Genomic DNA, 25,271 nt, shown 5'->3' with positions numbered 1-25,271 from the left:
CATGGAAATGAAGATAAGAGTGTCTGAAAGAGAGTGTTAGCAAGTTCTGGGTGTGCTAAGGAGGGAGTGACAAGGTATGCTAGGTAGTTCCAAGGTAGGATAGAGTGCTAGGAAAGCATGTCGAGATGTGCCAAGTGCCAAGGTGTGCCAAGGCGTGTTAGGGAAACACAAGGGAGCACTAGGTGATAATGCATGGAAATGAATGAATAACAGTGTGTGATAGGGAGCGTGAGAGTGTTACAAGGGTGTTAAATAGGAGTCACAAGGAATTCTTGGTAGTGATAAGGAATGCTAGAGTGCTAAGGTGGCATGTGACTAATATGTGCCAACACATGCAAGGAAATATTAGCTAGGAGTGTCAAGGTAACACAAGGGAGCATTATGTCAAAATGCATGGAAATGAACAGATAAGAGTTTGTGCTTGGAAGTGTTATTGAGTTGTAAGTGTGTTAAGAAGGGAGTGACAAGGTATGATAGGCATTGTTAAGGCATGCTAGAGTGCATGGCAACATGCCAAGATGTCTTAGGTGCTACGCTGTACCAAGACTTGCCAAGGAGTGTTAAGGAGTGCTAGGGAAACAAAAGGGAGTACTAGGTCAAACTTCATGGAAATGAATGAATAAGAGTTTGTGACCAAGAGTGTAAACAAGATCTAAGCATGTTAAGGAGAGAGTGATAAGGTATGATAGGTAGGGCCAAGGAATGCTAGAGTGTTAGGGTGACATGCCAAGATGTGACAAGTGCTAGGGTGTCCTAATGCATGCTAGGGAGTGTTAGGGAGTGTCAGGGAAACACAAGGATGCAATAGGTCAAAATTCATGGAAATTAATGAATAAGAGTGTGTGATAGGGAGTGTCAATGAGTTCTAGGTGTGTTAAGGAGGTAGTGAGAAGGTTATATGCTAGGTAATGCCAAGGCATTCTAAACTACCAAGGCATGTCACGAAGTGATAGGGTGTATTAGGGAGTGTCAAAGCATGCCAAGGAATGTAGGGGATGCCAACACATGCCACACAGTGCTATGGCATGTCAAGTTGTAAACTATGTTTCTTAGTTGTTTTATGGCCATGATTGGATTTGATGAGCCTTGCCTTCATAACTTATTAAGTGGGATGAGTTTATACTGGACACGAGTAGCCTAAGATGAGTTACAAGTAGTTCTTAGGTGAAAAAGGAATATGATGAATTTCCACAACACATGAGAATTTTTATTTGTTCTTAGAATCTTTGACGTAAACAAACTCAAGTTCCACAACACATCTACTTTGCATAATGAAATCTATGCACATCAAGGAATCAACTAGTGCACATAATAATTTTTAACTTTTTCAAACCATTCTTCACTATATTATAAAATATAATAGAACAAGATAGAGCTCCTATATCAGGGATCATGGCCCTTTACAATCACACTAATACAAGGAATACAACTAGGGCTTGGTGTTAGTACTTTGACAACCAATCTACCTTGAACAAGACAACACTTGACCTACTTGCTGATGGTGGCCACACAAAGCCCTTTCAATCCACATGACCTAAACACATCTTGCAGGTCCTATTCCATTTTGCAACTCCGAAATCTTCCTCTATCGATGAACTCAAATCCTTTAGGTTACTGAACTCAACTCAAAAAAAATTCCCTCTAACTACCTCCTTTTTCCTTGAAGGTCTGCAACATTTAGTGTCTTTGATCAATTGTTCACAACTCCATTTGTGAACAACTCTTTGTTCTTCCTTTTTTTCCATACTGTTGCTCCAAGATGACAAGTCTATGGCCATGGAGGTCACCCTTCTTCTCACTGACACAATCCTCTACAATACATTGAACTAGGGCTAGTTGTCTAGCCCACTTGACTGCTACTTTAGTCCTCAAAATTTTGCATGTCCTTAGGCCCAATACATCTACCTTCTACCATTTTTGTTGTCCTTCACAAGTATAGGACTTAGGGCTCTTCTTTGATAGTCGCCTAACAACACTCCAACTATACTAAGACTACCATTAATTTTCCCAACCACAGTCAATTCTTTTACTGACCTAGGGCCAACAATGCTTCCCTCATCTAGGGATCTTCAAATATGCCACATAATAGTGATTTGAGTCCTCTAAAAAATCACTATTCTTGTGTACCAATTTATTTATTATCCAATCTATGAATAAATATGAACTACTCCTCTTATCATCCTTCTAACAATCTGTAGATGAATAAACTAGGGTCACAAATCATCCACTAACAGTACATTGACTAATTGTTTATAGGATTCTTCATATCTCTATCCAAAACTCTATGGGAAATTCACAAAAATCAATTCCTCTTCATGTCAATCCATTCCTCATATGGCACATTTGTTCTATTCAATCTTCTACTTAAGTTCCACGCTGCTTTTGATCTGCTATCTCCACACATACTTCTGCAAACCATCTTCCATATTTATGTTTTATATTGCAAAGATAAACCTTGCTCTAAGGGTCATGAACACTCTTCTTCTATGCAGATTTGTCACAATCTTAAGGACATACCTTATGGACTCAACATCCTAGGAAAATTCCCTAAATAGGTGTTATACTTATATTCTAATTGCTTTAGAACAAATCCTATCCACCCATAGAGAAAACAACAACTCTTGCCTCCATAAGAGACTCAACCTAGCTCATATGGATCCATAGATTTTGGGCATTTCTTTTACTGGATCTTGACTTGAACTTCAGATCTCTATGACCCTCAAACTATGGTTACCTTAATCAATATTACACTTGTGGATAATTTTGTTTTGGCCCTAAATTCCAATGAAGTCCCTCCTCCATTTGTGTTGGTCTTTATCATAAAGCTTGCAACCTACTAACCACAACAAGACAAGGTCTCAACCCTCTCTGCTATTTCAGAATTTGATGTGGCCTTCACACAAAACCACCACTGAAATGACATGCCCAAATTCTCATGAGCCGCCTCTCTTGATCTCGATCTACCAGAAGAGAACCAAAAATATTCCATCCTACTTCCTAGCTTGAACCCATTAAGGTATGCAACATTATTGTGAGCCCTCACATGACGATATTTCTCTTGGTGGATGACCATGGCCTCCCTTAAGTAGCCCTTACTCAACCCACTAACTCGACCTACTTTAGGACTACATCTCTCATGGCCTCCTTGATCAAATGAGCTCCTTCTCACTTGATGTTCTTTCCTTCATACTAATGCCACCTTAAATAGATTTTTCTAACTATTCCTCTTAGGAACCCTCTAGAACTTACGAGTTTTATCCACTTATACCTTAGGAAATATTAATTTTCCTTTTTAATTTTCTTTAGATTTTAAACCCCATCTTCAGTCCCAAACCCCTCTGCTTAGATTCTTTCCCTACAAAGCCTTTTTTGACCAAACTCATACAAACCAATCTCATTAGGCTTGTGGAGTACGTCCCAAGCTACACAATTCAAAAACATAGTCTAGTTGTAGTAATCATAACTTATTCAAGCTCTTGTAGTGACGCGAGGACATGGTGGGGTTCCCAAGTTGCAAATTAAGGGTAGTTGTGAGGCCATGATATGTATGGAGGGTTAGGGCATGAAAAAGAATGAAAAGGAACGCTAACACATGATAGAAAATATCAATGCCCATTGAAGAGCATTAGGGAGTGATGAGATATCACAAGGGAGAACTAGGTCAAAATGCATGGAAATGAACAAGTAAGAGTGTGCAATATGTAGTGTTAGTGAATTCAAGTCTACCAAGGATGAAGTGTGTTATGAGAAGTTCATAATAGGATTTGCAAGAGGTAAGACTACAGTTACGATAAGGGGCTTGACAGAGAAGTTTTAGACAAAGGGAGACTTTGTGCTAGGCACAATACTGTTTTTCCTTTAGCTATTATTTTTATGTGGCATGTGGCACATCTTAGCCAACTACTCATGTTTTAAACTATTTTAGACAATTGTATATTGTACATTGTTCTGTATACATTTTGGGGCACTCAGCCTGTGCCATCTTATATCATGTGTGTCCTGTGCATCTTGTGGTTCTTGCAAACTCTTAGTTAATACTCTATTGTTTATATGAACTAGACATACATGTGAAATATTGTTTGTGTAAGATATGTTTCTTAGTTGTTTTATGGCCATGCTTAGCTGTGATCTTTGTCTTGGTAAGCTCTTAAGTAGGACAAGTTGAACTTGGACATGAGTGGCCTAAGATGAGTTATAGGTAGTTCTTAGGTGAACAAGGCACAATCTACTTGTAATAGGTGCAATTGGGAAAGTTATTGTGACTAAAGCAGTCCAATGTCACATGAACTATAGTTACTAAGGAATTGATTAGGTTCCCAAGTCATGAAAAAATGTAAGGCTAGTTGTGAGGGTGTGAGTGAAGGCATGCTAGGGAATGCTAACATGTGACATATACTACAAAGGCATGTCAAATATGCTAAGATGTGCCAAGGGCTAAGGAATGCCAAGATGTGCAAGGGTGTCACAATACGTGCCTCGAACTGTTAAGGCAACAAAAAGGAGAAACACATTAAAATACAAGGAAATGAACACATAATAGGGTTAATGAGTCATCAATTTACCTTTTGTAAGAGAATCATGCAAGGAACACCAAAACTAGGTTCCAAGTGCCAAATGTTAGTGCAGTCTAAGTGCCAAATATTCCTCTGTTACTTCTCATCTACTTTCCAATAGTTTATCTCAAATAACTTTAATATTAAACCATCCCAAAGCATACTAAGGCATCTCAATGAATGCTAGACATGCTAAGACTTGCCAAGAACCAACACGTACCAAGTACCAATGTGTGTTAGGGAGTGATACACATGTTATGAAGTGGCAGGGCATGTTGAAGAGTGCTAAGGTGTGCCAAAGAGTGCTAATGTATGCTGAGGAGTGTTAGGGAGTACCAGGGAGACATAAGGGAGCACTAGGTCAAAATGCATGGAAGTGAATGGATATGAGGGTGTTCAAGAGAGTGTCAACAAGTGCTAGATATCATGCTAATGAGGGAGTGACAAGGTATGCTACACATTGGTAAGGCATGCTAGGGAATATCAGAGCATGTTTATAAGTGCCAAATTATGCTAGAGAGTTCTAGTGTGCATTAACATGTGCCAAATAGTTCCAAGGCATGTCAAGACATGACAAATGCTAGGGAATGCTAGGATGTGTAGGGTGCTAGGGTATGCCAATATGTGTCAAGGAGTGTCAAGGAAACAAAAGGAAGAACCAAGCTAAAATGCAAGGAAATTAACACATAAGAGGGTTAATAAGTCAGGAATTTATCTTTTACAAAATGGTCATGCTAAACACACTAATAATAGGTTCCAATACATGCCAAGTGCCAATGTGTTCCAAGTGCTAATGTATGTTAATGCATGCCAAAGTGTTTCAGGGCATGCTAGGGACTACAAGGCATGCCAACACATGCTAGGAGAGTGCTATGCTATGCTAGGGCCTGCCAACATGTGCTTGGGTGTCCTAGTCATGGCAAGATGTTATAGGTACAAAGATGTTCCAAGACATGCAAGGTGCCAAGGAATGTTAGTGTGTGCCAAAACATGTTAAGATGTGTCAAGAGTGTTGAGGAGTGCTAGGTCTCTCTCATTAATAGAATTGACAAATCTTGATTATGTATTAAATAATATAGTTCCTACACACACTAGTGGAACTTTATCTAAAGGGAATTTGTTAGATAATAAACCTAATAGAGATGAATCATGTGTTGACTCATAGGAAAATTGTAATCTCATTTCTTGAGGGAAATGATACAGACTAATTACTTCTTAACAAATTGATTGACTCTAACCATTATGGACTTGGACACATAATGAAAAAGACTCCACAACAATGGTCTCAAATCATTATATTTTGACAAAAACTATAGTAGCATGCACATCGCGTCATAAAAAACTCATTAAAATGATCAATGATGATGAACATTTTTTGACCGTCACCAAAAGTAATGAAAAAGAGAATTGGTGAGGGTCAATAGAAGATCGTCACTAGAAGTGTCACCAAAGAGGTAATTAATGACAGGCCTTTAACAACCCTCACCAAAAGTGTCACTAAAAATGTCTTTGGTGACAAACCTTAAAATACCATCACTATATGTACTTACAACAACGTTTTTTTAAGGATCGTCACCATATGCAACATTAGTGATGGAACTTAAAAGTCCATCACAGGCATGACCCTCACCAATGACCTTTTCTATTTTAGTGTTTGCCGGATGGATTTCAGAATCTGGGGTAGAGTTGGTCTCAAGGTTCATTCCTAAAGACCTAGGAATCCCATGACCGGTTTTGGCAGGATACACAATAAAGCCTAAGGGAGAAGTCTCGGTTTAGGGCCTAGTGATCCTAGTTTGGATTGCAATAAATCGTAAGAGGGTGGTCTTGGTTTAGGGCCTAGTTATCAGAGATTGGATTTTAGTAAAGCCTGAGAGACAAGAAGATGGAAAATTCCTCAAGGATAGTGATGGATTCTCAATGGCATTCCAGGTTTAGGTTATCGGAGCACTAGTTTTGGTTTGATCACAATTTGGTGAAGGTAGAGGTGGTTTAAACTCTAGATTCCCTTGGTTTTTCTGGGATTGGTTGTTCAATGAAATCCCGCATTCATGCTTGGAATATGGCACAAGGATGACTCGCTGAAAGAGACATTTGGTTAAGCCATGTCTATGTCAGGTGGTACGTGGAAGTCCCAAACCTCGTCATATTTGCCTATGATTAATAAAAGCTAAGTTCTCTTATGTTATTACTTGTTTATATGTGGATTTCATGGTTTTCATATCTATGATATTTATATGGTTTAATGCTGGTTATAAGCATGATTATGTGATGGGTTCATGTCATGGTTATTTCATGTATTTACTTGTAATTGTTAAATGGACGGATGCAAGACCTAATTGATGATACAATAGTTCAATGAAGAAGGAGGTGATCCTTTTGGTTATGTTTCATAAGTTGTTTCAATCATTTATGCTATGTCTTATATCCTAGACCTATAGGTTTCATTCATGCCAAGTGTTTGACAAAATATCAATCCCATTTGGGGATGCTCAGGCCTAATCCTAAGGTTGATTTTTTACTTATCAACATTCTTATCATGTATTTTATGGATTCTAAAGGCTTTACCAAGTTCTTGGGAGAGGCCGAGATTATGGGCTAGAAAAGTGGCTCAAATATTGGGGTCGCTAGCATAGGTATGCTTAGAAAAGTCCACAGTCCCTGGCACATAGGCCTATGAGAGCGAATTTGGGTTATTGGTTGTTGTCTTGCCTATAGAATGAGAGTGAATTTGAGTTAAATGTCTTAAAAAATTAGTGGGACCTAGCGGCAGGATATCTAAGAGGCTAACACGTCTTTGATGAGCCCCGAATTGGGTAACTTATTGGGCTCATTTTGCCTAATTTTCCTTGTTCAATCCTCCATTTTTCATATATTATGCATGTTTTTCTAGTATGTTTATGTTATTTGAACGAATAAGGGTGGTCACTCTACCAAGGAGGCTAATACGTGGTCATTTCAGGTTTTTTGGACAAATTTTGGAGCAAAACCAAGCAATTATGGCCCAGGTGACAACCAAGCTTGAGGTGAGGATTCGTAGGGAGGTTTTCTGTGGCATTAAATGGCCCTTCCTTGAAATCTCCACCCTCAACTCCGAGCTCAACCGGCCACCAAAACGAGTTCTAAAGGCAACCAAGCAGCTTTGGGAAGAGTGACTGTCTACTAGCAGTTAGAATAGCCGAGTCCCTTGAATCTAGGAGGGATGCTAGCCCCCTCGTATTGTATAAATAAGAAGGCCTCAACCTTCATAGTTTACTTTTGGAACTACTGGTATTTGCACTATAGTGCTGTCCTTTTTCAGCTCGTTTTTCTTAGCTATTGTTGTACAACTTTTTGTGATGATTATTTTGGAGTAATGAGAAGCAGCTTTACTTGGCATTAGATCTGAGTTCTTTATAGGAGCCTGCAGCTCTTGGGGTTGGGCCCAACCCAAGTGCTAAGGCCTCCTTTATGTATTGTTATTTGTTCTTTATGTATTTGCAAAATCATTTCTGTTAATTAGATTATATCTTGTTGATTAACTAGGTCACTATTAATGGTTAGAAAGACTTTTTTGATGCTCAGATTTAGTTGATAGGTTGTTAACAGTGAAAAGCTTCAAAAAAGGGCCATCAAACATCTCTGGTTTCACCTCTCCCTCAGTGGGATTAGGAGCTGGGATCAGGGTGACCTTGCTAACCACAAAAACACTGATTTTTCTTTGCCATGAAATCACTAGTGTTTGATTTTCATGTGTAGAAGTTGGTTACAAGTTCAGACTTTTGCTTGCTTAGTTGCATGAGTTAGTATACATGGTTTCATTACAGTTCAACTTCTGTCCATTTTCTTTACTGACAGCTAGATCATATTAGGTCAACGTAACTAGGTCTTTGATTTTACAAGTCTTCATCGGTTCAGTTGGAAAAAACGACTTGCAGAGCACCTGTACCACTTCTCTACCGACCCGTACTCCATCAAACCCATTTGCTCCATCCCTCAGCTCAGCTTCTAGCCTTATGTTTGCCATTTTCTCACATAACCCTAGTTTTCGTGCATCATTGCTTCAGTCCTCCTTGAACAAATCCAGCCATCTACCTCTGTCCTCAACTCCATCCACCAAGTCCTGGACCACCTCCAACCCTTATCCTACCTCCATACCCACTCCTTCATTTTTCTCCATCCATCCATCCTCCAAAATCCCATTTCTGAACATCCTGTAGAAAAATTCCAGACATCCTGTAGAAAATCATAGACATCCTGTAGAACCCCTGCAAACTTCCTGTAGAAGCTCACGAATGAGGTTTCTTGATAGAAAAACTTTGTGAAACTCTCTGGAAGGGTATTAGGGACCCCTTAGGCCCTCTCTGAACCTTCCTGACCTCATCCAAGCATTTCCTCTCGCCAATCCACCTCTTCGCAGTCAAATCGCATGCACAATAATTCTGACAACTTATTCAAAAATACAAAAAGATGTTTTTCTTCCAGATGTTACTGTAGAAGTAGCTTAGATACATGTATTTACCTTCCTAGAAGTCAATGGCATTTATTTCAGTAGCTTGCATCCTCTTTCTTGCATCAGTAGGGCTAGCTGGTAAAATTAGGGTTTGCTAGTGTTTACATTTCCTTTCAGCTTTCCAGTTTCTTTCTGCAAGTAGATTAGCCTTCTTTGAGTTAGATTTTGTCCATTAGTTAAAAATCTTGTTCTCAGAGCTTATAGAAGTTGGCTTAAGCTCCTAGCGGACTTGTGCCAGCAGACCAAGTGACAGCTGCGGCAAGAGCTAGTACTTGTGCATACAACACCGTCGCTTCCAAGTTTGTTACGAACTACTGGGTTGATAAAAGTAAAGAAGGGAGTCCCAGGAGTTGCAGCATTGTCGCTGCAATACTGGAGCTCACCACTCTTTTGGCTCCATTGGCGGGGAAGCGTCAGAGTATTTGTGATTGCTGCTTTTCTTCTATTTTCCTACTCTAACCTTCTGCTAAGTAGTTTATTTCACTTCCATTCTGCAATTTCATTTCTGCAAAAGTAAATTAGACATTTCCTGCTTTCATAGATTAGCCTTTCAATTCCGCAATTTCAATTCTGCAAGCGTAGAATAGAATTTCAATTCTGCAAGCATAGTCTAGCATTTCCTTCTTGCAATTTGATTTCAACAGAATAGATTAGTCCTTTCCTGCTTTCATTTGAATTCCGCATTTTCATTTCTGCAAGATAGATTTTAGTTAGTTGCAATTCCATCTGTTTCGGTTTTGTAGGTACAAGCAGAGAAAAAACAAAAGCAACCAAAAATCCTTTCATGCCTCGTAGGAACAGAGATAATACTGGAAAATTCCTACCCAACACCCCCACCACTTCACTGAGTCACCCTTCTCTCTTCTTTGGTGGTAGTGATCTAGAAGAACCTATAGGTGAACCTCCTGAGATATACTAAGATCCTATAACAGAAGAAGAGCAAGAAAACATTCCTTCTGAGACCATGGCTGACAACAGAAATGGTGGAGACAATGACGGGAGAATAGAAGGTACCTTCCCCATCCGAGAGACCAACGGGGACATGAAAATGAAGAACATAAGTCCCTCAGCCTTAACTCATTTCCATGGATTGACCACTGAAGACCCCGATACCTTCCTGTTTGAGTTTGTTTTCCTTTGTCGAACTTATGACTATACAGAAGATGAGCAAAAGTTGAAACTCTTTCCCTCTACCCTCAAGGATGCAGCATTACACTGGTTCATGGGGTTACCTGGAAACAATATCACTACTTGGGCTCAGATGCAGCAAGCCTTTAACAACAAATACCATGATTACTGTAGGTCAAAGGAAACCAAGGGAGAAATCTTTCAGATGACCATGGGAAATGATGAGTCTTTAGAAGACTATAAAGAAAGTTTTCAACTTAGCTATAAACGGGCCAGGTGCACACTTGACCCTGAATCTCTAAAGCTGGTTCTGCTCCGAGGAGTCCCTGAAGACCTTCTAGATACCCTTCACATGCTAGCTGGAGGAGACATTTACCAACTACCTTATGAGGACATAAAGACTATGTTTAGAAACCACTCTAGGGAAGCCCGGAAAAGAGGTAGGGGGAATCCACTTTCAGCTAGTACTACCTTCTCCAAGCATGAGTTTGCTAATCAGATGGAAGACCTAAAAGGTGAGATGAGATAGACCATTTCCATGCAACTTGATACTTTCCGAATCCAACAAAAGAAAGGGGAAGCTGAGAGGGCTTTAGCCATTTTTTGTCCCATATATATGAGGAAGCACCCTAAGAACGAGTGTCCATTGCACTCAGTGGAGGTATGTTTCGTTTGTAAGGAGAACCACCCCACAAACCAATGCCCAACCTTGCCTGGATTCAAAGCCATGTACCATGGGACTGAGGCACCCACTGAACCTCTCTACTTCCTCAACCAAAGGAGGCCGCATGGACCCAGACCTTACCAACAGGGGATGCAAGGGACATCCCAAGCTTATTATAGCCCCAACCAATCTGCTCACATGCCTTCTTCGGGTCCCCCTACTCATCCTTCCTGGTCTGCCCCTCCTCCGTGGTCTTATCCACCTCAATACCATACTCAACCCACTGCTAATTCGTTTCACTCACATTTCCAGCCACAGCCTCAGTGGAATGCACCTCAACCGGGGTGGAGGCCCCAATACAAATCTCCTCCGGCCATTCTGCCTCCACCATCGGCTCAACCACAACCATTACCTCCTACTCCTCCAAGACAACCCCAGATGCCTACTCAACCGAACCCGAACCCCAACAACCGACAGGCCCAGTGGGTATACACTGGGGAGACGACATGTCCTACCTATGCTGTGGAGATCCAGGAGATCAACCTGCGATCGAGGAGGACCCTTCCAGATCGCCAACCTCCTCCCCTAGAGGACGAGGAAGAGAAACAAGAAAGTGAACCCAAAGCCATTCCACCCTTTCCTGAGCGACTAACAGTAACCACGCAACCAAACCTAGAGGAGACTGAACTTCTGGGAGAACTGAAACAGTTGTATGTGAAAATACTACTTCTCTAGGCCATCAAAGATGTACCTATATACAAAAAATTGATTAAGGAGAAGTGTTTCAGGCAGCCAGGCAAGAGAAAGAGAGATGCCTCAACTATCAATGTCATCGGACAACTATCCGATCTAATGTTGGGGCAAGTAATCTGTCCAAAGTATTTGGACCCTGGGAGTCTTGTAGTTGATGTCCACATCAATGGCACCATAATTTCAATACCTTGATTGATCTAGGGGCTACCATTAATGTGATGACCAGGGACACCATGCTTAAACTCAACCTTCAGAATTCCTTAAGGAAGACCTCGACAATCCTACAGTTGGCAGATTGCTCCACCGTGACTCCTGAAGGGATTGTGGAAGATGTCTTGGTCTCTGTAGACTCTTGGGAGTACCCTGCGGACTTCTTGGTCCTTCAACCAAAGGCAAAGCTCATTGGATACCCCCTCATTTTGGGAAGGCCTTGGTTAGCCACTGCGGATGCTTACATCAGTTGCCGAGCTGGAAGCATGACCATCAAGAATGGGCCTATGTCCAAGCAGCTAGTCCTATATCCTCCTGCCCAACCTCTGCTAGAACGTGACTTACCACTCTGGTTGGAAGAAGGAGATGAGGATGAGGTCTACTCTGCACCATTGTGCACAGTAGAAACCACTAGGGGAGGTCCTCAAACTGAGGATGATTTGATTGAGACTTTGATTCAAAATCCACCTCCCAACACTGTCCTTAGAGGAATTGGTGGAAGATACCCAAGCCAGCACCTTAGTGGACCTCTGTGTGACTAATCTAGCCTCTCCCAGAGTTAAGAATGTGGAGTTTGGTCCTGAAAGAACTTTAAAGATCAGCTCCTCCCTATCTCCTTCCCAGGAGAAGAAGTTATGTAGCTTACTGAACAATCATCTAGATGCTTTCGCTTGGAGCTATAAGGAGATGAAAGGAGTCCATCCTTCGGTCTGTACCCATCACATCTACATTAAAGAAGATTGTAAACCAATCAGGCAGCCTTAGAGGAGAATGAATCCAGCCCTTAAATACATTGTCAAAGAAGAATTGCAAAAATTATTGGATGCAGGATTCATCTACCCTATCTCCGATAGTGAGTGGGTCTCGCCTCTACTGCTTGTGCCCAAAAAGAACGGGAAGTGGAGAATCTGTGTAGATTATCAAGAACTTAACAAAGCCACCAAGAAAGAGCATTTCCCTCTGCCTTTCATAGATCAGGTATTGGATGGATTGGCAGGGAAGAAGTTCTTCTCTTTCCTAGATGGGTTCAGCGGGTATAACTAGATCCAAATCAGCCCGGAAGACCAAGATAAAACCACCTTCACTTGTCCTTGCGGTACCTTTGCCTACCAAGTCCTTCCCTTTGGGCTATGCAATGATCCTGCCACTTTCCAGAGAGCAGTACTAAGCATCTTTTCTGAGTTGGTCCATGATTCAGTAGAAATCTATATGGATGACTTTACTTCTTATGGGTCCAACTTCCAAGAAGCCTTGACTAATCTGGGAAAGTTCTAACCAAGTGCATTGAGATGAACATGTCCCTTAGTCCCGAAAAATGTGAATTCCTGATGACTGAGGGGACTGTGCTAGGTCATACCATTTCTCGGTAAGGATTACAGGTGGATCCTAATAAAATTGCTATCATCCAAAAGGTCCCACCCCTTAAAAGGTAAGAGATGTTCGAAGTTTCCTAGGCTTAGCAGGATATTATCGAAGATTCATTAAAGACTTCAGTAAGCTAGCCTTGCCTTTGTTTGGACTCTTAGGGAAAGATGTTGAGTTTAAATGGATTGACAACTGTCAAAGGGCACTAGGTGAGTTGAAAGATAAGCTGGTGTCCGCCCCGATCTTGAGAGGTCCAAACTGGGCCCTACCTTTCCACATCCACACTAATGCCTCGAACAAAGCCATAGGGGCGGCCTTAGGACAAGTTGAGGAGAAACTCCCATATGCCATATACTTCGTCAGCAAAAACCTGTCCAAGGCAGAAATGAACTATACTGTAACCGAGAAAGAGTTCCTAGCTGTAGTCCATTCCCTAAACAAGTTTAGACACTACATCACTGGTTATCAAACATTTGTACACATTGAACATGCTGCAATTAGATATTTAATGAATAAGCCTAATGTCAATGCTCGTATCATTAGATGGTTACTTTTGTTGCAGCAATTTGATTTGACAATTGTTGACAAGCCAGGTAAGGAAAATGTTGTTGCTGACTTCTTGTCTAGATTAGACTTGCCTGCAGGTGAAGAAGGAACATTGGATGACCAGATGCCCGATGAACATCTGTTTGCTATCTCAGTTCTCTCTCCATGGTTTGCTGATATAGCAAATTACTTGGTCTCAGCATAGTTCCCTCCGCATCTATCCTCAAAGGAGAAGAGCAGAATTGTAAGGAAAAGTGCCCCGTTCACTTGGATCGGGGGAAACCTGTTTAAACTTGGCCCAGATCAGATCTTGAGACGTTGTTTTAGGGAGGAGGAAGTCTTTGACATCCTCCTAACCTATCATGATGGACCTTGTGGAGGCCACTTTGCAGCCAAAAGGACTGCCTTCAAAATTCTACAGGTAGGCTACTATTGGCCTACTCTTCATCAAGATGTCAGAAGATACATCAGCCAGTGTGACCGATGTCAGAGGATGGGGAAACCAACTCCAAGGGATGAAATGCCTCTCCAACCTCAAGGGATTTTCAAGCCATTTGAGAAGTGGGGCATGGATTTTGTGGGTCCTATCAACCCTCCTTCAAAGCAACGGTCTTACATCATTGTGTGCACCGACTATCTGACCAAGTGGGCAGAAACGAAGGCAATCAAAGCAGCAACAAAAGAAAAGGTGGCTTAGTTTCTGAAGGAAAATATCTTCTACAAGTATGGCTACCCAAGAGAGTTAGTCACAGATCAAGGAAGCCAGTTCACCTCCAACCTGATTGAAGATTTGCTCGCTCATCACAAGATCAAGCACAAGACTTCCACCCCCTACCATCCTCAAGCAAATGGGCAGGTGGAAGTCACTAATAGAGCATTGGAAGGGATTTTGACTAAGGTTGTGAGCAGCAGCAGAAATGATTGGGCAGATCGCCTGGTTGAGGCCACTTGGGCCTACAACACCACTTGGAAGACTACAACCGGTTTGACACCTTATGAGCTGGTCTACGAGAAGAAAGCTTTGTTATCCATAGAGTTCGAGTACAATACATTAAGGGTGGTAGCTCAGCTGGACCTAGATCTCAGCCATGCTCAACGTGAAAGATTATTGCAGCTGAATGGATTAGATGAACAAAGAATGCAGGCCCTCCTCCACTCAGAAGTAGTTCAACTCCAGAGGAAGATATGGCATGACCGACACCTTAATGAAAAGCAATTCCAGTCGGGAGATTGGGCGCTGCTGTATGACTCAAGATACAAGGATTTCAAAGGAAAGCTGAGGACAAGATGGTTAGGACCATATACAGTGGAGAAATGTAATGACAATGGTTCAGTCCTTATCAGGACCATTGATGAAGAAGCCATCCCCATGCTTGTCAATGGGCATCGATTGAAAATCTACAAGAAACCCCTTTCAAGGCAGGAGTTCATTGAAACTGTGGAAAACCAGTGCTGGTAATAGAGCAGGGTTTTGCCTCTGTTCTGGCCACAACGTGATCATCAAAAAAAGAAAAAAGAGAGGAATAAAAAGATCCCTGGACAAAAACCTCTCTGAGGCGGCCAAGGCAGGCAGTGAGGGTGAAAACCTCAGTGAGGCGCCCCTGTTGTCTCTCAGAAAATAAAGAATTTGAATAAAAGATCCTTGGGTTAAAACCTCTCTAAGGCGCCCAGGGTAGATAGTGGAGGTGAAAACCTCATGAAGGTACCCCTACTGTCTTTCAAAAAAAAAAAAAAAGAGAAAAAGAAAAAGAGGAAAGAAAAAAGAAGAAAAGAAACAGGTCTAATCTCTGAAGAATTATTGCAGGCTGCAGGGAATGCAGTGCAGATAAAGGAGGTCACGCAAAACAAGGATACAGCTCCGTACCAAGTTACCAGACATCCTCACAGACACCTCGTCCATGGCCACTCACTTTTTCCAGGATTTGGACACATTCGGGTCAAGATTCAACCTCCCACAGGAAGTTTCAGGGCTTTCTATAGGAAGTTCTGCATTTCTACAGGAAACATCCTGTAGAACCTTTGGGCAGGCCAAAATCGATTCTGAAGAGGGATTTAAAGCTTGAAATCTATTGATGAGGCATGCAGCCACACCTTTTTCCCATCCATCACCTGTTTCATCTCTTTCCACCGCCATCACCACAATTTGGTCCTGTATTCCTGCACAGTCATACAAAGAGTCCTGTTTTCCTCAGATTGTAATTTTTTTTTCAAGGGACAAATCAAGTACATGAAGGCCCGCACACTCTACCTGTTAAATCTCCAACATGACCCTTCAATCGTGAATGCAACCCTGCTCGTTTCAGCATGCAGCCCAGGAGGAGAAGCAGCTACAGGATGTCCTACAGGAATCCTGTAGCAGCTAATCTGCCTGGAATACACACTATGGAGTCAATAGCAGTTGAAATCAATGTAGGAGGCATGTAACCAGCTCTGCTTGAATGTGAACACCTCCTCAACAGCTGAGAAAAGACAAAGTCGTGCATGCAACGTTCACCACCAGTGGATCGGGTCCCAAAGCCTTGCATGCAGCATCAGAGAATGAACGAAGGAATTCCAACACCTGTGCACGAAGCAGCAATGAGAAAAGCCATCGTTCCACGTCCGAAAACTTGCAGAGCATGTCCACGGCCACACAGGTAAGTGCCTAACCTTATTTCGTCAAATTGCATAGACTATACTATGAAAATGGCATGTCTGTGAATGGTGCGGATTGAACAAATTTGGTGGCCATTCAACTGGCCACCCACAGTCAGTCAAATGGACTTGTGGGATCCGAACGAGCTCGGTTACGTTCAAATCCACCAAAGGGATGTGGAGCTGACACGTGGGGAGTGTCCAGTCCAGGACAATCGGCGGATTTGTAGTGAAATCGGCGGATGGGCAGTGATGACGGCGGGTAATGGCAGAGATAGAAAAATGGCGATCAGAGACATGCCGGAGAATGATGGCTGTGATGTTGGCCAACGGATCAGCCTGGACACCTCAACCACGTGCCATGAATTGCGATGCAATTCAAAATCCTTCAGCCATAACACTCACATTAACCACTGTCATTTACTATTGTAACCGGTTTTCAGCAACGTACGCAACCTCCTCCTCTGCAGTTCGTTAGCTTGAGCTTCTCGGCCCGTTTCAAACTCCTCTCACATCCTAGGCTTGCTCAGAATCACCGTGATGTCCTCCAGAAGCCGGCAAAGCTCCCTACAGGAAGGAGCTCTACAAGAAGCACAGCATAAGCCTCCCGGAGCAGAGAAACCCAAATCTTCTGCGTCAGAATTGGAGTTTCGAAGAGAGGTAGGCTCGAAAAGCACCATACCCATGCATGATATTTTGAAAGGTGGTAAATTAAGCTATTGGGAATAGGATAATTAAAACAAGTCTGCCTGTGGGTCAAGAATTGTGGTTTGCCTGGGTGATACACGGAGTTTTTTCAGTTGGTTCTGTTTTACATTCTCCTCCACGGTGCCCGTTAACGAATCCCTCCTGTAGAAACGATAAACCTCTGTAAGGACTGATCTATGCATAAAAAAATGTGACTTGTATATGATTGGTGTGAAAATTAAGCTCTGCACTCTGTCCGCGAGAGCCTAATTTCCTTTTGACAGGCGAGTTTTGGGCAGCAGCAGCATTGTAACCAGGGAATTGGTGAAAGGGAGATACAAACATTTGAGAAACCCTGTCCTGAACATCAAAGGAGTAAACCATACACATAATTCCCCTTCTGATAAGAACACAAGCCAAAACAGAGTATTTTTCACCATGGCAGGAGTGTTTATCAGAAAGGAATCCTCAGATTCCAAGAAGTCGCGAGAATCTCCTGAGGTGTTAGACCTATTTACCCATGCAAATTGGATGACCTTCTGTGATAGAATTCAAGGTCATAATGATGAGATAATAGAGGAATTCCTAAAGTCTCTGCAGCCTAAATCCAAGATTCTGGCCACTGTAAATTTCCGAGGATTGACCTTAAAACTCACCCCACAACTCATTAGTCGGGTCACTGATTTGCCATTGGGGATACCCTGGGATAAAGAGGAAAGGAAATTGGGCCAAAAGGCCAAAAAGGAATTCTTCCTACTAGAAGAATAGTTTTCAGAGGATAAGAATGGGGTCCAGAGAGCTAGCCTTCAACCCTTATGGAGCGAGGTCAGCCTTCAGATTATGAAATTCATTACCTGTGAGGGGCGATTCAGTATTGTATACGGTTATCACTTCTGGCTGCTAACTGAACTCAGACATAAGATGGATTTACCCATAGAACAAAAGCTAAGCATCCCCTACTTCCTCCTACAGTCATTGATTGAGTGTGGCACAAAACTGAAGGAGGGGACACCAGACCAACTGGCCCATCATGGGCTTATCAAGCTTCTAGTAGAAGATTCCCTCCATACTTATACTGTCCCTCTCTCCTGGGAGATTTTCCGCAATATGTCCAAGGATAATGATATCCGAATTTTGGCCGAAGAACTCACTTCATCCAGCAGTGAGGAAAGGGAGCATATTGAGGCAGAGAAGGAAACTAAGGGTGAAGGAACCCAGGACAGATCACCACAGGGAGAGCAAGAAGAAAAACGAGAAAAAGGCCAAGCTACTGAGGCCAAAGCTGTGGGTGGAATAAAAGCACCAACACCAAGGGAGAAACGGTTGCAAATCCGGGAAGAAGGGACTGAAAAGGTCCAAGCAAGTGAGGGCACATCCAAGAAAACCACAGCAAAATTGAAGGAGAAGACACCCCCAGCCAAGTAGGCCAAAACAGTGAAAATTGTTTCTACAGGAAGCCCGAAAACTGCTTCTATTATAACTTCTTGGAGGCCGGAAAGATTATTCCTCAAAAATTCACAGTGCCACTTTTCCTTGCACTAGAAGAAGAGAGAGTGAGGACCCACACTTGGATGAAAATCACTAAGTCCAAGGGTGTGGCGGATATAGGTCCTCTGGAGGAACAACTCAAAGAGGCAAGGAGGAATTGACTATGGTACGACATGTGGAGAGTAGCCAGTGGGTCAAGCTACAGGAAGAAAATGAGCTGCTTATACAACAGCTACAATTATAGGGACAGAGGAAGGAAGACAGGCCTCATATCTTGGGAGAACAATAGCGACAGGAGGAGCCCACAATAGCCAAAGATACCCCTGATGAATAGTAGAGAAAGGAAGGGATGCAGACTAAAATTGAGACACTGAATTGACAGCTACAAGAAAAAGAATTGGAGACACAGTCTCTGAAACAACAGGTACAAGAAAAGGAGGGCCAACTGGCCTGCATGGCCAGCTGGGCAATGGAATCTCTGCAGTGTAGGTAGCCTACCAAATCCTATGCCCTATACCTCAAGGATCAGTGGTTACAGCTTCAGATCAATACCTTGGCCCAAAGGGGCATCACCCCATTCCAAAATTATCATTAGTTTGCAACTCTATGTGGCAGTAGTTTATCTGAGGATAGGGCCAAATTATCATAGTTTTACTTGCACAACTTCGCCCTTCCGGATATGAACGCATGGGATCCCAAAACGGTGATAGGAGATGTCTAGCTTATGGCCATGGCCTCTTGGATGAGCCATGAGGAGAAGAGAGTAGCAGAGGTCCGCAGTATCATAGGCAGAGAGCTCAGTGAGCCTCTCATGATCAGAGCAGAGCCGGATGACCCCTCAACAGTGATAAGCGCCCACTAGCACTTGGCCAATAGTCCTCAGGAGCTACCAGAATACATTGAGCAATAGCCTCAAGCCATTGCTCACTTTGAGGACATGGAGAGACTGTTGGGAGAAAACTGCATGCATGCCTACACAAGGTGGTGGAACACACTGCCTCACAGCCTAAAGATAAAAGAATACCACTCTCCCACCAGAATGAGGGAAGCCTTGGCAAGGGTACCTCTCTACAAACAGTTGATGCAGAACTTGCAGGCCAATTGGATTGGCTTGAAATTCAGTCCTCCTTTACTTTTGGGATTGCTAGAAGGAGTGAAGGAAGAGGAGGAAGGTAGACAATGGGAGGAAGTGGAAAGGAAGGCAGGATTCCACGACCAGGAAGAGGATATCACAGCAGAGGCCTGGGACATGAGGGAGGTGATCAAAGCCATAAAGGATGATGAGCTAGACTAGTTGCTCAGAGGATGAGCAACCCATTTAGCAGGGGGGTGATGATGAGCCCCGAATTGGGTAACTTATTGGGCTCATTTTGCCTAATTGTCCTTGTTCAATCCTCCATTTTTCATAGATTATGCATGTTTTTCTAGTATGTTTATGTTATTTGAACGAATAAGGGTGGTCACTCTACCAAGGAGGCTAATACGTGGTCATTTCATGTTTATTGGACAAATTTTGGAGCAAAACCAAGCAATTATGGCCCAGGTGATAGCCAAGATTGAGGTGAGGATTCGTAGGGAGGTTGTCTGTGGCATTAAATGGCCCTTCCTCGAAATCTCCACCCTCAACTCCGAGCTCAACAGGCCACCAAAACGAGTTCTAAAGGCAGCCAAGCAGCTTTGGGAAGAGCGACTGTCTACTAGCAGTTGGAACAGCCGAGTCCCTTGAATCTAGGAGGGTTGCTAGCCCCCTTGTATTGTATAAATAAGAAGGCCTCAGCCTTCGTAGTTTACTTTTGGAACTGTTGGTATTTGCACTATAGTGCTATCCTTTTCCAGCTCATTTTTCTTAGCTACTATTGTACAACATTTTGTGATGATTATTTTGGAGTAATGAGAAGCAGCTTTACTTGGCATCAGATCTGAGTTCTTTATAGGAGCCTGCATTTCTTGGGGTTGGGCCCAACCCGAGTGCTAAGGCCTCCTTTATGTATTGTTATTTGTTCTTTATGTATTTTCAAAATCATTTCTATTAAGTAGATTACATCTTGTTGATTAACTAGGTCACTGTTAATGGTTAGAAAGACTTTTTTGATGCTCAGATTTAGTTGATAGGTTGTTAACAGGGAAAAGCTTCAAAAAAGGGCCATCAAACATCTCTGGTTTCACCTCTCCCTCGGTGGGATCAGGAGTTGGGATCAGGGTGACCTTGTTACCCACAAAAACACTGATTTTTCTTTGCATGCAATCACTAGTGTTTGATTTTCATGTGTAGAAGTTGGTTACAAATTCAGAATTTTGCTTGTTTAGTTGCATGAGTTAGTATACATGGTTTCATTGCAGTTCAACTTCTGTCCATTCTCTTTACTGACAGCTAGATCAGATTAGGTCAACGTAACTAGGTCTTTGATTTTACAAGTCTTCATCAGTTCAGTTGGAAAAAACGACTTGCAGAGCACCTGTACCACTTCTCTACCTACCCGTACTCCATCAAACCCATCTGCTCTATCCCTCAGCTCAACTTCTAGCCTTATGTTTTCCATTTGCTCACATAACCCTAGTTTTCGTGCGTCATTGCTTTAGTCCTCCTTGAACAAATCCAGCCATATACCTCTGTCCTCAACTCCATCCACCAAGTCCTAGACCACCTCCAACCCTTATCCTACCTCCATACCCACTCCTTCATCTTTATCCATCCATCCATCCTCCAAAATCCCATTTCTAAACATCTTATAGAAAAATTCCAGAAATCCTGTAGAAAATCACAGACATCCTGTAGAACCCTTCCAGACTTCCTATAGAAGCTCACGAATGAGGTTTCTTGAGAGCCAAACTCTATGAAACTCTCTGGAAGGGTGTTAGGGACCCCTTAGGCCCTCTCTGAACCTTCATGACCTCATCCAAGCATTTCCTCTCGCCAATCCACTTCTGCACTGTCAAATCGCATGCACAATAATTCTGACAACTTATTCAAAAATACAAAAAGATGTTTTTTTTCCAGATGTTACTGTAGAAGTAGCTTAGATACATGTATTTACCTTCCTAGAAGTTAATGGCATTTCTTTCAGTAGCTTGCATCCTCTTTCTTGCATCAGTAGGGCTAGCTGGTAAAATTAGGGTTTACTAGGGTTTACATTTCCTTTCAGCTTTCCAGTTTCTTTCTGCAAGTAGATTAGCCTTCTTTGAGTTAGCTTTCATCCATCAGTTAAAAATCTTCTTCTTATAGCTTATAGAAGTTGTCTTAAGCTCTTAGCAGACTTGTGCCAGCTGACCAAGTGACAGCTGCGGCAAGAGCTAGTACTTGTGCATACAACACCGTCGCTTCCAAGTTTGTTACGAACTACCTCGTTGATAAAAGTAAAGAAGGGAGTCCTAGGAGTTGCAGCATTATCACTGCAATACTGGAGCTCACCAGTCTCTTAGGGGTGTTGTTTTTGATGTGAATGGGCTTGTTTGATGTGTTCCATCGATTCCATTCCTTAAGGTTACCAAGGAGATTGAATCTATCATAGTGAACTCTATCATTACATGTTTTCCTCGGATGGAAAGTTTCTTGGGTGGACCTGGAAGGAGTGGGTGTTACAAGCACGCATCCAAAAGCATAATGTACCAAGCGACCTTGCTTCTGGTGTCTCACCTCCATCCATGCTTATCTTAGGATGTCGCACATCACATTGTTTTGATTTGTCTGATGTATCTCTCATCATTAGACCGTCCATAACATAAACATAGACATAGTATAATAACATAATATCAATTCATATCCACATGATACTAACTTTAGAGATATGTCAGGCTACTCTTCCCACCTGATTCCTCATGAACCAGGAATGTCTTCATTCCATTTACCTGCATAAGTAAGGATTCATCCACAAGAATGATTCCCGATTGCCCTGTTAGACAGTGACATAGATACATGCATACATACATATATATAATATTACCACAAAACATTCATGAGCTCATCAGAAAATGACATACCTACATACATACATGTATAGATATATATGCATAAACACAATCATGATCATTACATAATTAATAGATATCATAAGGTCAAGGTTAAGAGAACTTCCTTTATCCATGCAACACATGTACAACATCGAGAACAATAGATCTGAAGGTAGCTAAGGCATCTGACACCTCAAATATATTTACTTTACCTTTCTTGACTATTTTTCTCATGACTATTTCACCATCATCTATTTACGCCAATGGACCCAACCAATCCAACTAGTTGTTATACACTTGCCTTCAACTTCCCTTATACATGCATTGAGCTTCATTCAAGCCTTAAATCGCCTATTGGGTTTCATTTGGATCTCCCCGGATCCATTAAATTTCCTCTTTCCCAACCAATTCCCCAAAACCTAAACATAAAAGGCAAGACATGAAATAAAAAACAGAAAAACCATGGAAAACCAACAACAATACGACACCACAACCAAAGTCGCATGACCATGCACAAGATGCAAACAAAACCATAATCAAGCACCAAAAATCAACAAAAGAGAAAAATAACAAGACTAAGAACAAATACCATGACTCAATCCCCATGGTTCCCAGTGCTTCCAAGGGAAAGGTCAACCTAAGCCTTCTTCAAGATTCCATGGCAATTTATTTCCCATGCAATCCCTTGCATCATACTGCCATCAAAACATAATTGTCAGTGATTAAATAAATGTAACAATACATTAGTTACCTTACCTTTCTGTTATAGACATATTTGGGCACTGCAATCCCAATCTTATATGTCGATAAACTAGGGCTCTTTAACAGCTAAAAGAGTTGTTTCATACCCTAAAGGATCATGGTCACCTGATTACATCATTCCCCAAAAGTTCCACCTGAAAAACCATCTAGAATTGGCCAAAACAGGACCATACTGACTACTCCACTGGTAGGGTGCGATGCATACTGACTCCTACACTAGCCAGGTGTGATGCATACTGATGACGCCTTCTGTAGGGTGTGATGAGTGAGGATGGACAAATGTCCGAGACGGTTTGCTAAGTGGATGCTCATGGAATATTCTAGAAACTTCTCCTATGACAATTTCTTCTCTGAATTCACCCAGGGATGAGTAAGAGATCCAAGAAATCTCCAAGTGGAACCAAAAAGAACAAGGTGAATGACACTAATCAAAAACCCAAAGATGACTCACACCTTTGCACACATCTATAAATGGATCCCTCATTTGAGAGATCTAGAGGCTTGAATTTTGTAATTTGCAAGGAAGTGCTGGTAGTTTGTGGTTGAGAAAGAGCATTGTATTGTTGGTGTGATCTTGCATTTCATGAGGTGGAGAGGGCTTTGATGCTGGGAGGATGATGCTGGATCAGACAGTTGGGTTGTAATAATCCCTTCTATTTAATAAAGTTCTTTGAGTTTTCTTCCATACAACTGTGCAATTGTGAATGTTATTATTTGTGAATGCCATTTTATTTTCATTGTATTTCTGATTCTGCAATGCTTATGATATAATAGATCAATATGCTTTGATGGTGTTTTGTTCCTATGTTTCTACAGGTATTCTCTAAGTAGGATAAGTAGGAGAGGAGTTGCAAGCTTTGTCAAGGGGGAGAGAGATCAAGCAAGGAGTGAAGCGGAAGATCCAGGTTGATTCCTTTGCCTCTCTCTTATCTATCATACATAGAAGAAATCCCAAATTGCTTTGATTGTTTGTTTCTAGGATAGCTGCCAATCCTAGAGGGCTAGTCGATCGAAAAGACACTAGTTTTCCCAGAAAAAAATGGTGACTCCACTGGGGATCAAATATATGTTTGTTTGTTATTGTTGTTTGCTTTATAAACTATAGATGGAGCCTAAAGTTAGCCAGATAGCCTTCGAACTGCCCTTGCTCTGCAATTTCATAGTAGATGAATGTTGCTTCAGTCAATCTTCAGTTTAGTTTATGAATTGAACATTTGAATTACAAGCATTCTAGATGCCCTTTTGGTAGCTCAGTAACCTCTCAAGATCATTCCTCTGTACTTTTCTCTTTACTGTCCATCATAGCTCAGCTTAAATCATTGAAATCAACTACAAATTTGAGCCAAAACCCACCTCAATTGCGCTCCCTAGCCCATGGTACTATCTATCACTGTCAACCAGTATGCATCGCACCTCCCAAGCCTAAAAAGTGTGATTCATCCCTGTTTCTGTGAAGCCCAGGTGCGATGACTGACTGAGCCTATTTCTCTTCTTGAAATTTGGGGTTTTTGTCCTTGTTTTCAATTCTGTTTAGTTGATTTGCTGCTCATGAATAGTGCCTCATTACTGAAGCCTACTTGCATTATATAGGTCAGCCTCCATTGATTAGGATTAGTAAGCATTTTTATGTATTTTTCCATCATTTACAATCCTTTTTCAAAAAGTTGCTTAAATCGATCTGTCGTTTTGGTACAAAGAGTGTCGTAACTGTCGTTTTGTGTCAAAAAGAGAAGTGTTGTTGAGTCTTCCTTCTCTGAATAGTCGATTGAACTATTTGTCATGTATTTGATTTGATTTGTTCTTATTCAAAGTGTCGAAATCATTTCTATTCGAAATTGAAAAGTGTCATTTAGTCTTCCTTTCTATTTTGAAAAAGAAATTGTCGAAATGTCGCTTTGAGTAAAGTATTTCAGATCTTTTTGCTATGTTTCTCCTTTTTTTGCATTTCTCACATTAAGGGAATGAAAAACAAATACATGCATTTGCATTTGCATCTAGCTTGTGTGCAAAAAATGATTTAGGAAAGTGCATTTATTGTGTG

The sequence above is a fragment of the Pinus tabuliformis genome, chromosome J (assembly GCF_031772625.1).
Source record: "Pinus tabuliformis cultivar Carrire ecotype Pingquan chromosome J, CPIR1, whole genome shotgun sequence".
Classification (NCBI taxonomy): domain Eukaryota; kingdom Viridiplantae; phylum Streptophyta; class Pinopsida; order Pinales; family Pinaceae; genus Pinus; species Pinus tabuliformis.
This window is presented reverse-complemented; position numbering follows the sequence as displayed.